Source organism: Ambystoma mexicanum, chromosome 1q (assembly GCF_040938575.1).
Source record: "Ambystoma mexicanum isolate Mex_15411 chromosome 1q, UKY_AmexF1_1, whole genome shotgun sequence".
NCBI classification, from domain to species: Eukaryota; Metazoa; Chordata; class Amphibia; order Caudata; family Ambystomatidae; genus Ambystoma; species Ambystoma mexicanum.
This window is the reverse complement of record NC_090922.1, coordinates 377878527-377894397: the sequence shown is the minus strand read 5'-3', so window position 1 is coordinate 377894397 and position 15871 is coordinate 377878527.

The following is a 15871-nucleotide window of genomic DNA, read 5'->3' as shown; positions in this document are numbered from 1 at the left end:
TTAAAAAAGTCCCAGTGATTAAAGGGAGTGAGTCTGCTGCTGTGTGCAGAAGACGTTGGATTGTACTTGAAGCTGATTGTAAGGTACATCAGGGGACTGTGCACTTACAGGAGGATGTGAGAACAGCAGGTGTCCACAAACTTGTGGAACACTCCCATCCCCTGCATACCCTAATGTTGCAATGACAACCAAATTCTCATGTAGTCTTGAAAAATAAAACTTTATGTAAAGATGATCTTGTCATCAGTAAAGTCACTTCCCAGATAAGGTTTTTTTTTAAAAAAACAACAATTCAACAATACATTTAAATAAATTAGAAACAATATCATTAAACACCAAACAAATTTGTCTTTTGTGATTCGCAGTTCAAGTAGTGGCTACTCCTTCATAGTCTGCACAACCTATCCATCAAACATCCATTAGTATGTCATAAGTAGACATTTGCACTCTGCACCAGCTCATAGTCCAACTTTCACAGTGTTATGTGGTGTTCAAATTGTTTTAGAGTGCTGAATGCTTTAAAGTGCAAAGCTCTTTACGCGTTTCGGGGAGAGTAGATCCCCTTCTTCAGATGTCTACCAGACGTTTTCTTTTCTCTGTATGTCTACATAAAATAATGAATAGATAAAGAATATTGTTGTATTAATAATCTTAATATATAATAATTCCTGTCTGTCATGACTGAATAGTTCCTCATATATAATCACCTGATTTTGCCTTTTGAAAAAAACCCTTGTCTGGGAAGTGAGTTTACTGATGACAAGATCATCTTTACATAAAGTTTTATTTTTCAAGACTACATGAGAATTTGGTTGTCATTGCAACATTAGGGTTTTCAGGGGACGGGAGTATTCCACAAGTTTGTGGACACCTGCTGTTCTCACATTGTTTGATACAACCTAGTGTCAGGGTTGATATTCTCCCCCGCACCCCATTAATTAGCTTAATACTCTTACTATACTTTAAAAAGGTGTGCTCTTGGCAAAATAGTTTGTAGCTTTTGACTGTTCCTCTAGGTTTAGAGTGTGACACAAAAGCCATTGCAACACCCACACAAACTATTGCTGTATAGATATGTCATTTTCCAAAATTAATACGCTAACGGAGAAACATGCAACCACATTTGCATTTGATGAAGATGAAGCGAATCTCATATTAGGTCTCATTAAGGATATAGAAAGCAGTACACCGGTCACAACCAGGCCTGACAAATTAATATCTCAATTGGAAAAGGTAATAAGGCGTGAAATATCACAAAAGCTACATGCCACTACCCTGGCGCAATACTACCGGGCCCAGCGTATACCCAAGGGTTTAAGAGTCTATTTAAGACCAACATTGTGTAAGGATAATCCGGATTTTGTAAAGAAGTGGGAACAAATATGAAACAAATGTTCTCTAGATTTGATCTTGTTGCCTATAGAGGAGTTATATAAATCAGTCAATAGATTAGACAAAGAAATAGAAGAACTATCGGAACAACTAGCAACCTTCAAAACAAAAGAAGAATTAACAAATCTGATTGAGGAGGTGAACCACACCCTAGAGAATTATAAGAAGGACATTGAACAATGAAAAGTCTGCAAATTCTGACAGGATACCCTAGATTACCAACAAGATATAGTTTATACCTGGCAAGAACATTATTTCCAGAACAGACCAGACCCTAACAAAAGTCAACCCCACAAACCCAGAACCCAAGAACCAGAAACAAGTGACCCCATTAGTGAGGTCCCCACCAGCGGAGAATACACAGTTAACACAGGAGCTAGTCAACCCACAATTACAACATTACATACATCCCAAGAAGCCTCTACATCAAATGCACAACCGACTCCTTTTTTAGAAAAAAGACAAAGAGCCGAGGCATCAAGGAACTTAAGACCAAGACACAAACGGAACAGTTAATAGTTAATATTTCAAAGAAACATTTGACAAGTGACCAAATTGATACATTAAATCTTGGCTTATCATTTGTACCTACCCAAAACTCAAATCTGTTGGAAGTAAAAATGGATGAACACAAATACTTGGAAATTAAACCCAAGAGTAGATTTCACCCACAAAAAATTAACATAACCATTAAAATATTTGAAGAGCAAATTATTAAGGATATGAAAAGGGTGAATTTTACAAAATCCAAGTACTACAACATTAGGAGACGGCAAAGCGAAATCATCAAACACTTAGCAGAGGATCCTACCTTAACTCTGAAACCTGCTGACAAGGGGGGTTCGATTGTCCTAATGGATACAACTTATTACGACACCAAAATTTATGAACTATTGGAAGATGAAGACACGTACATCAAAATCGATCAGGATCCCATTAAAGATATTACAGCAATGCTAAAAAATGTACTTGACCAAGCGTTAGAAAACAAGTGGATCTCTGAGAAAACAAGAACATTTCTTACTAATGAATATCCAATTACGCCCGTCTTTTATGAGCTACCGAAAATTCATAAAATATTGAAAACTCCACCCATGAGACCTATTGTTGTGGGCACCGATAGCATCTTCAACCCTCTCGCAAGTTATGTGGATGAAGCTTTACAACCTATAGTCCAGAGTACTAGCACCTATTTGAAGGACACCACGGATTTTCTTAATCATCTCGGTACACTAACTAAAATCAAGGAGGATGACATACTAGTCTCCTTTGATGTACACAGTCTATATACATCAATTCTGCATCAGGACAGACTAGATGCATTAGAGTGGGCATTATTGAATAACAACTGTGAAGCTAATAAAACTTTCATTTTGGAATTGAGTAAGATTATACTTGTTAACAATTACTTCAGGTATAAATCACAGTTTTACTTACAAGCATCGGGAACCTCGATGGGCTCTTCTATTGCCCCAGTTTATGCCAATCTATTTATGTTTCATTTAGAGAGCAAGCACATACTCAATGAACAACAATGGCAACAAAACTTGATAACGTGGAAGAGATACATAGACAACATTTTTGCCGTCTGGAAAGGATCAAAAGAAGACCTGGGAGCCTTTCTAGATTTCATAAATCACCTACACAATAGGATCAATTTCACAATGGATGTGGGAGAACCTAAATTACAATTTTTAGATGTGGAATTATGGATTGGGCAAGATGGTAAAATAATCACTAATATCTATCATAAACCCACGGATGTCAATAATTCATTACATTATTTGAGCATCATCCTGACCACCTAAAGAATAATTTACCTTACAGACAATTTTTACGGCTTAAAAGAATAACGTCAGATACAACAAGACTGCAGTCAGAGAACCAATGGCTATCAGAGAAATACAGAAAAAGAGGCTATCCTAGTGACATCATGGAAAAGGCCAAAAACAAAGTTGATAAACTGGAAAGAAAGGATCTCCTAATTAATAAGAACAAATCTAAGGACATTCCGTTCCTCCATACATTGAGATATTCTGCACAAAGCCATCATATCACTAGGATTATTAAGAAAAAATTGGAGCATCATTAAGATGGATCCACAATTGGATAGACTGTTCCCAAAACCACCCCTCATTGCATACAAGAGGGGTAGAAACTTTAAAGATCAACTGGTTAAAGCAGAAAAAACAAAACAAGATAAACAGCAAACTTTGAAGAAGAGGAAGGCAGGCACGTTTCCGTGCTTAAACTGTTGCAATTGTAACAACGTGATGAAAGGAAGCTACGTGAGACACCCCAACAGTGGGCATAAAATTCGACTGAAGGACTACACCACATGCGACACGAAATCAGTCATTTATGGCCTGAGCTGTCCCTGCGGTATCTTCTACGTGGGGCAAACCATCAGAAAAGCTAAGGAAAGGTGGAACGAGCATAAGAGTAATATACGCACTAACAGCACTAAATCCCCTGTAGCAAGGCATTTTGCCCAAAATAAACATACCATAGCACAACTCAAAGTAATCATTCACAAAGAGGTAAAAAAAATCACCAAGAGGAGGTGACCCTGGCAGGCACATGAGCCAGAGAGAACTGTATTGGATTGAGAATGAATGAAGAATATAATCTGGGTGCCTTTTTATAAGGTTCCAAACAAGTTACTGTCGGTACATGCAATAACAGATACCATCTGAAGCTGTTCCAAAAAGCATAATACCAATGTATTCTGTTGCTAATTTGATTAAACTAAGGCCTGGCAAATGAATTTGCCAACAGTAGAATTGATGTACATTGAGAATTGATAAATGAATACGCCAGCAGTAAATTTGATATACACTGTGGAGTCGATGTTATAGAAAGAGGTATTCAAGATGTAACACTAATGTAGATACTGGGTAGCAGACATACTCAGCACTAACCATATGCATATATGTTATCTTTTTACATGTTGTAAATAATTATGTACATCTATATTGGCATAAGGCAGATTGTGAGCATACTGGACTTTCCCCTAATCACCAGATGATGACGAGACGGAGGAACCTTTGAATAAATTAGACCGGTGAGCATATCTTACATGTCTACTAACTCTGGGCATAGTAACTTTTCTGCACAACTTAGTGGTTGATGCCATGAAAAATAGAGGTCCCTTTGAGCCCTCCCGCCTTTTCTTTACCTTTATTTATCCTCTAGAACATTACGACTAAAAGTAAACAAAGTGACGTCACCACGTATTTGCGCGATGATGGCATCACGCTACGCAAATATAATGGTGGCCATTTTGGCGATGCCGTTTTTACGAGCATCATTACATGTAACCCATACTAGAGAGTCCCCTCTCAGGTAAGCTTAGATGCTTGTAGAGAGAATGGGGTATAACATCCTTTAGGTAGAGAATACAATTAGAATGGTATCCTTACCTTCGGACTTAGGAGGTATAATATTTTAATATTATTGCATGTACGCCCTCAAATTGAATCTGATACCATAATTGGATATTTTATCAGCATGTAAAGAAATTACTCTTTGAAATCACGCTTAAATCTGCACTACTGAATGTAGGTGTGAAAGAGTTTCCTATACAGGTAAGCCAGCTTCTACCTTAACCAGTTGAATAACTTTTGGATACCCGAATGAGTTCAAACATTCCGGCATGACTTAATATAGTACCTAGATTCTAAATAGTTAATTTTATACATTCACATATTCTATTACAGATGGATGTTAATATCTATGAGATACCGGATTGTATCGGGAGCTTTACAAGCAGCATCTGATGAGTCACACCATGTAAGCATGGTAAGAGTTGCTGAGAATGTACAGCACTTTGATTACTCTGTAACTTCTTAATCACTTGTAATTTATTGTATGTATAATACACAAGAATAGCTATAGAGGATCTCTTTTCCATCTAAAGATACATGCACGTTGTTTAATGCACTGATATGGCCACTCACAGGATTACAGAGTGCATATAACTAGTTAAATCCTATACTCAATTTGGCTACGACTAACCAGTAATTCAGGTAATTATTGGTACCTTCTTTCTATCTAAATAATTGAGACTACAGATGAGGTTGTCTGTCTTTTAGAAAAAGACTCCTTTTTACTATTGGGACTTACTTATAGTCTCTCTTGTCATTTTTAGGATTGACATGAATATACAAACCAAGATGGCACTTGAGTCCTAAATACAGAACAGTCATAGGCAAAATCAGGTTATTATATATGAGTCATGACAGACAGGAATGACTATATATTAAGATTATTAATACAAAATATTCTTTATCTATTTATTGTTTTATGTAGACATACAGAGAAAAGAAAAAGTCTGGTAGACCTCTTCTGAAGAAGGGGATCTACTCTCCCCGAAACGCGTAAAGAGCTTTGCACTTTAAAGCTTTCGGCACTCTAAAACACTTGGAACACCACATACCACTGTGAAAGTTGGACAATGAGTTGCTGCAAAGTGCAAATGTCTACCTATGACATACTAATTGAAGTTTGATGGATTGGTTTGTGCAGACTTTGAAGGAATAGCCACTACTTGAACTGCGAATCACAAAAGACAAATTTGTTTGGTGTTTAATGATATTGTTACTAATTTTTTTAAATGTATTGTTGAATTGTTTTTTTTTTCAAAAACCCTTATCTTTACATAACGTTTTATTTTTCAAGACTACATGAGAATTTGGTTGTCATTGCAACATTAGGGTGTGTAGGGGACGGGAGAGTTCCACAAGTTTGTGGACACCTGCTGTTCTCACATTGTTTGATACAACCTAGTGTCAGGGTTGATATTCTCCCCCACGCCCCACTAATTAGCTTAATACTCTTACTACACTTTAAAAAGGTGTGCTCTTGGCAAAATAGTTTGTAGCACTTACAGGAGGATGTACAGTGGATGTACAGTAGAATTAGAATCGGCAACAGAAAGGCAAGCTTCTGTAATGCAGCAGTTGCAGTTAAATGGAGAGCAAAAGTGGTGGCTTTTAAAAGAACCTTTCTTTTTGTCTTTTTGACTTTTTCATATTTTTTGATTGTTAGGTTTTATGTACTAAACTAACAAAGATTCTACAAAATGTAATTATTTTTTGTAACTCACAAAATGTGTTCTAATTATTTTTGTCTATTTTTTATTTTTATTTAATGCAACTTCTAATCAATACTTGAATCCATATTTTATGTCTTTACAGAAACTGCTTTAATGCATTTTGAACGTTTTGAAGAAAAATGTGATTGTCTACATCAGTTAGATTCACTACATCTCTTCAAAAAATGTTGACAATGCCAATAATTTAATATCTTCATTATGAAAAGATGTCATTCCAAGATCCTGTGAAAAGGCACATACAACTTTTTTCACATTGCACCTTGCTTTTTGTGGACAAAATAAATTCAAATGCATCCACATTTGTCTGTGAACTATTTGGGAACAAATTATTTTCGAATGTGGAAACAGTTATACCAACTTCCCAAATGTGCCCTTCATTGCAAACTGCAATGATATTCTGGTAACATAGCCCAAACTGTTGCTTCCACAGTGAACTATAATGACAAGGGAATAGTCATCATGGAAGCAGACAAAGCTGGGAACATCATAATTATGAACGGGAGCGATTGCATAACAATGGCCAACAATCATCTCTGTACACCTGAATGCTATGAAACGCTCAATAACCCAAGGCAAGAGATTACCAAGGAACTAGAAGATCTGATTAAAAGCTGGCATAGAAATGTACTAGTAATGGATGACGAGAAAACATACTTATTCATGAAAAAACCTGTTCTGCCGACAATATATTTTTTACCCTAGGTCCACAAACCATTTGACCATGTACCTGAGGGAAGACCGATACTCAGCGGCATTGGGTGGGTCACATAAAAGATTGCTGAATATATTGACAATGCACTATGACCAAGAGTGCCCAGGGTAAAAGCATACTCAAAAGATACAACCGTTGCCATTAGAATTGTAGAAAAGATAAACTGGCAACCAGACTTCTTATTGTCAACCTGGCATGTAAAAGCTCTGTACACTTCAATCAGGTATGATTTAGCAATGGCAACTATTGACTACGTCTTCAAGGATGATTCTTCCTCCCACTACCATTTTGTAATCATGATAAAAGAAATGCCCATGGCAACCTTGGAGCACAAAGTTTTTACATTTGACAATACATTCTATAGATGAAGAAGGGGAGTAGCAATGGGAACCAAATGTGCCCCAGCATTAGCCAACTTGTTTATGGGAATGTTCGAAGAACAGTATGTGTGCGTAGACAAAGCCTATAAAAAAGTCATCATATGGGCACACTACATAGATGACATGTTTTTGATTTTGAAAGGAACACCCATGGTACTGAATGACTTCATGGAAAGAGTAAATCAGAATATGGCAGGAATAGAATTTACTGGGACGAACAGTCGAACAAGTATAAACTTTTTGGACCTAACAATGTATGTCTCGGATGATCACCTGATGACAAAGACATATCGAAAATAGACGGAAGTGAACGCAACACTCTATGCAACCAGTTGTCACTATGAACCAGTAAAACAGAAGATTCCAATGGGCGAATTTATTAGGGCATGGAGAAATTGTGGCAACCTGAATATTTTTGAAAAAGAATGTGATCTATTATTCACAAGGTTTAGAGATAGGGGCTACACCAGCAAATGCATCAAAGCGGCATGTGAAAAAGCCAAAAAAATAACAAGGGATCAGACTTTAACTCAAATGAAGCGAGACACTAAGGAAACAGAGAAAGTTAGATTTATAACTATGTTTTGTAACAACAATCATGTGATTAGAAAGATCCTCAAGAGAAATTGGCACCTACTGAAATTGGACCAGCACATCTGTAATTTTGTGGAAGATTATCTGAGCGTAATCTATAGAAGGGCTAAGACCCTGAAGATGAATCTCAGCCCGTCTTTACTCCCAGAGGACAACAGGTAACCAACAACTTCATGACTGCAAATGAAGGGGACTGGTTTTAGGAAATGAGGCACGTGTACAATGTGCAGATACGCTCATAACAGTTCGGACAAATTTCAAGATTCTAAAGGGATGCAGTTCAGGATCAAGGAGAATACTAACTGCAGATGCAAATTTGTGGTATACACAATACTGTGAACTTGTAAACGGGCCTACATAGGCAGTACCATAAGGGAGCTGAGAACACGTATACGGGAGCATCTATTACTGATTGGGAGTCAAGATGAGACACTCCCTCTCGCACAACACTGGCAACAAAACCACCAAATGAACGATAATAAAGAGATTAGATTCATAGGCTTACAGAAGGTCACCATAGTTCGAAGGGGCGGCAACAGGGAGCTGATTTTGAGACAAGAAGAAGCATGGTTGATTTGTAGATTCAGATCAGTGGAATTCTGACTTAATACGGTTAATGAAATGGCATCATTCCTGTAGAATCTGCAAATCAGAAACTTAGACTGGGTCTATTCATTAATGCCCTAATACTTGAATCAGTTGTATGGGACCTTTTTCTCAAATTTAGCGGGCAATTATGGGAATATTGAAGATTGTGAACAAATGTGAATTAAAATTTGTTTGTAGATATGATTGTGACTTGGGGAGAATTTTCTTTGTGCATTATCCAATTTGGAGGGTATAACACATTTCTTTATATTCTTCTGTGGAGTAACCATTTACATGTATAAATCAGAACTGTGTAATGTCACATATGGAGATTCCTCATTGTAATGACAAGTGATCACTCCTATTTAAGAAGAAGATGATTGAGACACACCTTTCCGAAAGAGGAAAGAAATATACTTGGAAGGGTTGATTAATCAGGGAATAATCCAATTGATGTGACTAAAAACAGGCAAGTGCAACTATTAATCTGAGAATTAATTCAGTAATTATTATTGAAACTGATGACTGGCACGTTAGCTAATGTGTTGATAATTCAAGAGACATACTGTATCAATACATAAGTTCGACTAGCAATGAGATCATTAATGATCAGACTAACTTGATCAAAATAAACTGGAAAGTTAACATTATTGACACCAGCGGTATGCACACTGTGCAAGACCCATTATCCAACACACCAAGTGCAGGGAAGCAATACACTCGATTTGCCCAGAGTCATCTTTCATTTCAACATTCACATTAGGGGTTTAATACATTCAGAACCAAGTGACGTATACATTTTATAATTAGAGCGTATGAAGAACTCCATCTAAATTCAACAACAAATAACACTGAGCTATTATGCTTTAATATAATTAGAATTCTGTGTTATTTTTACATGATGGGTGCGTTAGATATTTGATATCGTATATACTTGTATCATCTTGTATTTTCGATGAGTAAATACACCATTTAGACAAGAGTATGGGAAGGAACACGCTGGTTTGCATGGATTGTACAAGAAACGATTCCCAAAATATGGCCGCTGGTGCGAGCCGGGCTTTTGAGATAGAGGAAGGACTATGGGTAACCATGACACCATGACAACTTCTATATACAAGAGAACTGGAGCTCAGTGTCTCCATTACTATTGGAGAGCCGACGCGGGGGACCAGGAAGAAGATACTTTTCAGGTAAGCCCTTAACTGCTGACAGATTAAAAGCTTTAGCATTTATGACCTAGCGCAATAGCACAAAATTGTAATCGCAGTGGATTTTAGTTCATTGTTAATGGGCTCAGCGTGAGCTTTTGATACAATACGATTCACACGTGACACAGAGGCCACAAAACTGCATTGAGTTCAAGTCAAGCGAAAGATGATCAAAAATAAAATGTGAGATACAATGCACAAGGTAACAACGAATTGCGCAATGCAGCAGAAACTAGCTAAAGGGCAGTTTGAATGTGTATCTTTTACTAACCTTACAAACTGTGTGCTATTGGCAAACTAAATGATGTTTTAACACATTATAGGAGGGATTAAACCCTGGATGTATGACATATAGATGACTATAAACTCAATACTTTATGGGGACATTCAAGGAAGAAGAGAAAGGGAAGAGAAGGATAACTAATCCTTGTCCTATTAGACCAGCACTGATGACTAAGGCCTCTATCCTATGCACTACACTAATAATCAAGCCAATCATTTAAGTTTTTTTGTTTTACGAATGCACACCAAATAGAGAAGATGAACGAAGCATGGCACAGATTGGCAATAATAAGTACAAAGATACACAAGAGGTTTATATATAGAGAGAATGCATCTAAAATAATTAAATTACTTTCTTAAATGAGAGAATTAAACAAATAAATTCAGCCAATCTTTTGTATTGTCAATTTTGAAATGTACATTTTTATGACTTTTTTCTTCTTGTATGACCTTTTCAACTGACCCCTAAACATCCTCCCTGTTCCCCATACTCTCATCTATGTGGTTTTATTTTATTTTGATTTATTGATATATATTATTGTTTTTTCCACAGTGGTTATTTCTTTTAGTATATTGTGCCTAACGGCAACATTTAGATGACTGTACTGTTCATTTTGCTAATAACGTAACATATATTGCCCTGATTTGAAAAGGCATGACGTGCCAAAACACGTGTCTCACAAGAATTTTAACAAATAAAAACCTGAGAAAGATTTCCTTTCATAACTAGTGGCATAGTTGTTTTGTGAAAAATCTGTTTTGACTGAATTATCACGGATTTGCAGAATTGTTTCTCTGTTTGCTTTCATGTGCATATGACATGGCAAAATCTATCGAATGGAAGAGGGCACAGAGCGCTCTAAGCTGATATTCCTCAACCCCACCCAAAGAAACACGTTTTGAACTATAAGGATGTCCGGATGCTTCAAGTGAATCATATTCCCACAAAATGGGAGGAAGTCCACACCAAGTTTCCATACCATGAATCTTCAAATTAATTGAAAAACGATTTTCAGACAATCCAGAGTGCTCAATATACACCTTCAGCCAATGGATCCAACAGTCTCCCAGAATCCATACACTCTGCTTCCTGAAAGACATAGCCATAGCCATCTTCAGCACACTCACCAAACAAAACTCCTTCTACCCGCTCTTCCTAAACACCGCACCAAGGTAACCTTGGCTGGGTACAACGTCCTTTCATCGTCTGCGTGTTCATACCCAGGCTTTTTAACATGCACATTCCATCGAATGTGCTCATCGAATTTTTTAGGGGGTGGGAAAGGGCAGATAAGGGTTTGGACAGGTGGGCAATAGCAAAAAATAAGTGTAGAAGGGGGCTTGGAGGGGTACACCTCCCAAAAAAAAATGATGAGCACATTTGATGGAATGTGTATGTTAAAAAGCCTGGGGATGAACAGGCAGGCGATGAAATGACTTGGAACCATTGGCTGATCCCCCGATGTCCACGGACATCCAAGACTGTGGTTTCTGCAGTCCCCTTTCCAGGCCGGGCATCCTTAAAAGACCTGTATCTGGCACGTGCCATCCGCAGACTACTGCAGTGTCTGCGGACACCATACCACAGGGCAGCCCTTCTACCCTTTCCATTTTCTTGTTTCTAACACTCCCTCATTGGCTGCATTCAAACAGTCACATATCCATCCACCAATAAATCCAAACGCTCTACACCTAACCCTGTCATCTCAGTTCAACACTTTGTAACGCTCACCTGATTCTCGCAGAGGCGCCGGTCTTGACTGGGCGACTACCGTATCTTCAAAGGTGATGTGTAGCACCCGGTTGGCTCTTTGGGCTGGACCTCTGTGCACTGTATGCCTGACGTGTAGAGTAAGATGTCTGCAGATAGAAAATATGGGGTTAATGAACTGGGGTTATTGGGGTGTCCCTATCTCTTTCCTCTTCTCCTCTCCTGTAGACCCCCAAAGGTTAACGCTCTCACCTTAGGTAAGTGAATGCCGAGCTCTCCATCTGCCTCGGGGCAGGGTGCTGTAACCAGTTTCTTCACTGGATAGGTAGCGCAGGCCTCTTGACTTCAGAGGACTGCTGTCCGTCGTTTACTGCACCAACGGTAAGTTTCGAGTCATTCAAATGTCTTTAAAGTCTTTAGTAATGATGTCTCTTGTTTTGCAGGGTTCCGGCGATGGCGGATGACGGGCTGAAGTGAGTTGAAGATGGAGCCCGTGTGATGAATAGAAGCGCCTGGAAGCACGTAAGTAAGCGCTTGTTGCCTGCTTCACTATGCGCTCTAACTGTCTTTTTATTTTGCAGGTACGAGTTCGGAGCGGCTGCAGGGTGCCGGAATACCCACTGGATTAGATGTGGAAAGGAGTAATGGCACGTGAGTATTAAAGTTCCCCAATGTCTTTAAACGCACCTTGTTTTGTCTTTCAGATGCGGGATGCAGCGCCGAAGGCCTCCGGAGCGTGCAAAGAGTTGGTAAACTTTTGTCTTTCAGATGCCGGAATGCAGTGTGAAGACCTCCGGAGCGCACGAAGAGTAGGTAAGCCTTTGCCTTTCAGATGTCGGAATGCTAACCTGTTCTTTCTTGTCTTTATAGGTGTTGCTGAAGACTGGATTCAGGATGGTAAGCCTTTGCCTTTCAGATGCCGGAATGCTAACCTGTTCTTTCTTGTCTTTATAGGTGTTGCTGAAGACTGGATTCAGGATGGTAAGCCTTTTTCCTTAGGCCCAGGACCGGATGCAGAAGACACGATGAGCGTTCTGCTGCAGAGGTTGCAGAATAACGCAAAGCAAGATTCATCCACCGGGTGTGGTTTAAATAGCCTCCTGTAGTGCTTAGGTGTCTCCTTCCACAGCCACGCCTAAGTAAGAAAAGAGTTCCTGGTAAGAAAAGAGTTCCTGCCTTCCAGAAGAGTTCCAGTGTTCTGAATCTAGGGAGTGGCTCCAGCCCCACCCAACAGGAAAAGTAGTTCCAAACAGAAGAGGATCAGAGGCTCAACTGGCAGGCAAGTAAGCAGCATGGTCTGCTGAAGGTAAGTCCACCCAAGCATTATGAGCCCGGCGCTTCCAGCGCTGGGACTGGGCATATTTATGAGCCTGGTGCCACTGGCGCCAGGACTGGGTCCAAAAGGTCCCAATTGGGACTGGTTGGCACTCGGAACCTGGGTTATGGATCTGCTTCCAAGGGAGTTGGGAAAACCCTGACCTTTTGGAAGCAGAGATCATGAAACACTTCAGATGTGCACTTCAACTCTGAGAGTACATATCTCCTATTAATTACAGCCATATGCATCAGAAACTATGCTAAACTTGCCAAGATTTTTATTTCCAGATTCAACAACATCTGCTTCTAACAAGGCATAGTACAGGTATGCTTATATTTTTACAAGTATTTTTGTCAATCTTTTACAAATATATATATAGAGGGTTCCTGCTACTTACCCTATAATAAGCTTCTCAATAAGCATATTCTCTTTTTTAACCACTCCAGCAAAATCCATGCATTGCAGCACTCAGCACCCTCTCACATCAACCAGTAAATACTTACAATGCTGTGTGTTTAAAAATGTTTCTTTTTAGGAGCAATTTCATGGAAGTTAAAAAAATGCATATGTCCATTTATAGCAGCACTGTGTGGAACTTTTTTTATAAAAGAAAGGAAAAGCAGATAGAATAGATTTGTAGACCATTTTAAGTGGCACTGAGTGTGTGTCAGTTTAATATGTTGGCAGTACATGCATAAATGCCAACATCACCCATTGCAATCTGTAGGTGCTAATCAAGCCTTCATGTTTTTCTTTGTATTCTGTGACTTGTAATTCCACTTCTCCCCTTATAAAACTCCTACTAAAAGTTCCAGAATGCAAAGAAAAAAACAAGACTGGACTGGAAGATTCAAAAGTGTGACATGTATATCGAATCAATAATACAACATGCTGTGCATTTAAAAATGTTTTTTTATGAGATTTTCGTTGAAAGTTAAAACATTTATTAGTGCATTTAATATATAATATATGCATACTTGCTAACATAACCCATTCCAATCTGTAGGTACTAACCCAGTCCTTGTATTGTCTGTGCAATCTGGGACTTCTAGTCCAAGTTTTATAATGGGAAAAGTGGAACTACAACTCCCAGAACGCAAACACTAGGACTACATTAGCACCTACAGATTGGAATGCATCTTGTTGACAAGTATGCATGTACTGACAACATATTAAACTTAAACACACCAAGTGCTACAAATCTTCTTCATCCGCTTTTATTTTCTTTTACAAAAAAGTTGCACACAGATCTCCTATAAATGTACATACGCATTTCTTCAAAATATTCCTAAAAAGAAACATTTTGAGACAGTCAGCATTTTGCATGTTTGATTCAATATAAATGTCACACTTTTCTTAAGAGTAGAGACCCATGACGGGCCAGCGACTGCGTTTTTCCTTCGATATCAGCTGCCCATTCCTTCTCATTCTTAGACTGGTTAATTAGGACTCCTAAGTATTTAAATGTGGAAACTTCCTCCACTATATTGTCATCAATTAAGAATTTACAGTAGTTTTTCTTCCTTGGCTGCTGTTTTGTCAAAGACATGTATTTAGTTTTTCGTGGATTGACTTTTAATCCATTGGAGGACATATAATCTTCCAATCTTCGAAGGCTGACTGTCATACCAGAACTTCTTTTGTTCATCAATATAATGTCATCTGCGTAAATTAGGATCGGTGTTGGGATCGAGTTAATTTTCGGGGGGTTCAAAGCGGGATCGCTGATGTCCTCATGGTCCCCTGTGAAAAGACTGTACAATGTGGCTGCCAATGGGCAGCCCTGTTTCAAGCCAAGTTTTGATTGCTGCAGATTTCACTCAATTTTTTTACAGTCTAACTGCTACTGATGTGTTTGTATACAGCAGCTTTATGGGTTACATTATATCTGCCGGACACTTCCACGCTGACAATATGGACCACAGTTTCTGCCTATAAATGCCATTGTGAGATCGACAAAAGTCTTTGATGTTATAGCTTCGTGTTTAATGAGATTTAGTGACAGGAGATTAATGTTGGTGCCTACATTTGCTGTGAAGCCTGTCTGTCTTGTTGCCAGGCAGTGGGTTTCTTTGGCCCAGACCTTTAATTTCCTCAGGAGGAATAACACGAATAGTTTGCCAAAAGGGTCCAATAGGGCTATAGGCCGATAATTAGCTGGTTCGTCATGTGAGCCTTGTTTGAATATAGGGGTCAGGGTTGCTTTGTTCCATGATTCCGGAATCTGATGTAGTTTGTTGATCAGCCTCAGAATTTGCACCATCATGTTTGCCCAAGCTACAGGATCCTTTTTTAAGGCTGCATTGGACAGGCCGTCAGATCCAGGGGCCTGTGACCGTTTCAGGTGCTGTATTGTTTCAATGATATCTTCAATTCCCCATTCGAGTTTCCAATTTTGTAACTGGGTTGGTTCGTCCACATCCCTTGGTTCTTTTTTTATATATAGTAGCAAAATGAGCAGTCCATTTCTCCTCTGAGACATTTGAGACTAGCTGATGTTGGTATTGAGAATTATTGTTCAACAAGGGCCATAGATCTCTCAGGTTCCGATTTCTAAACGTTGCCAG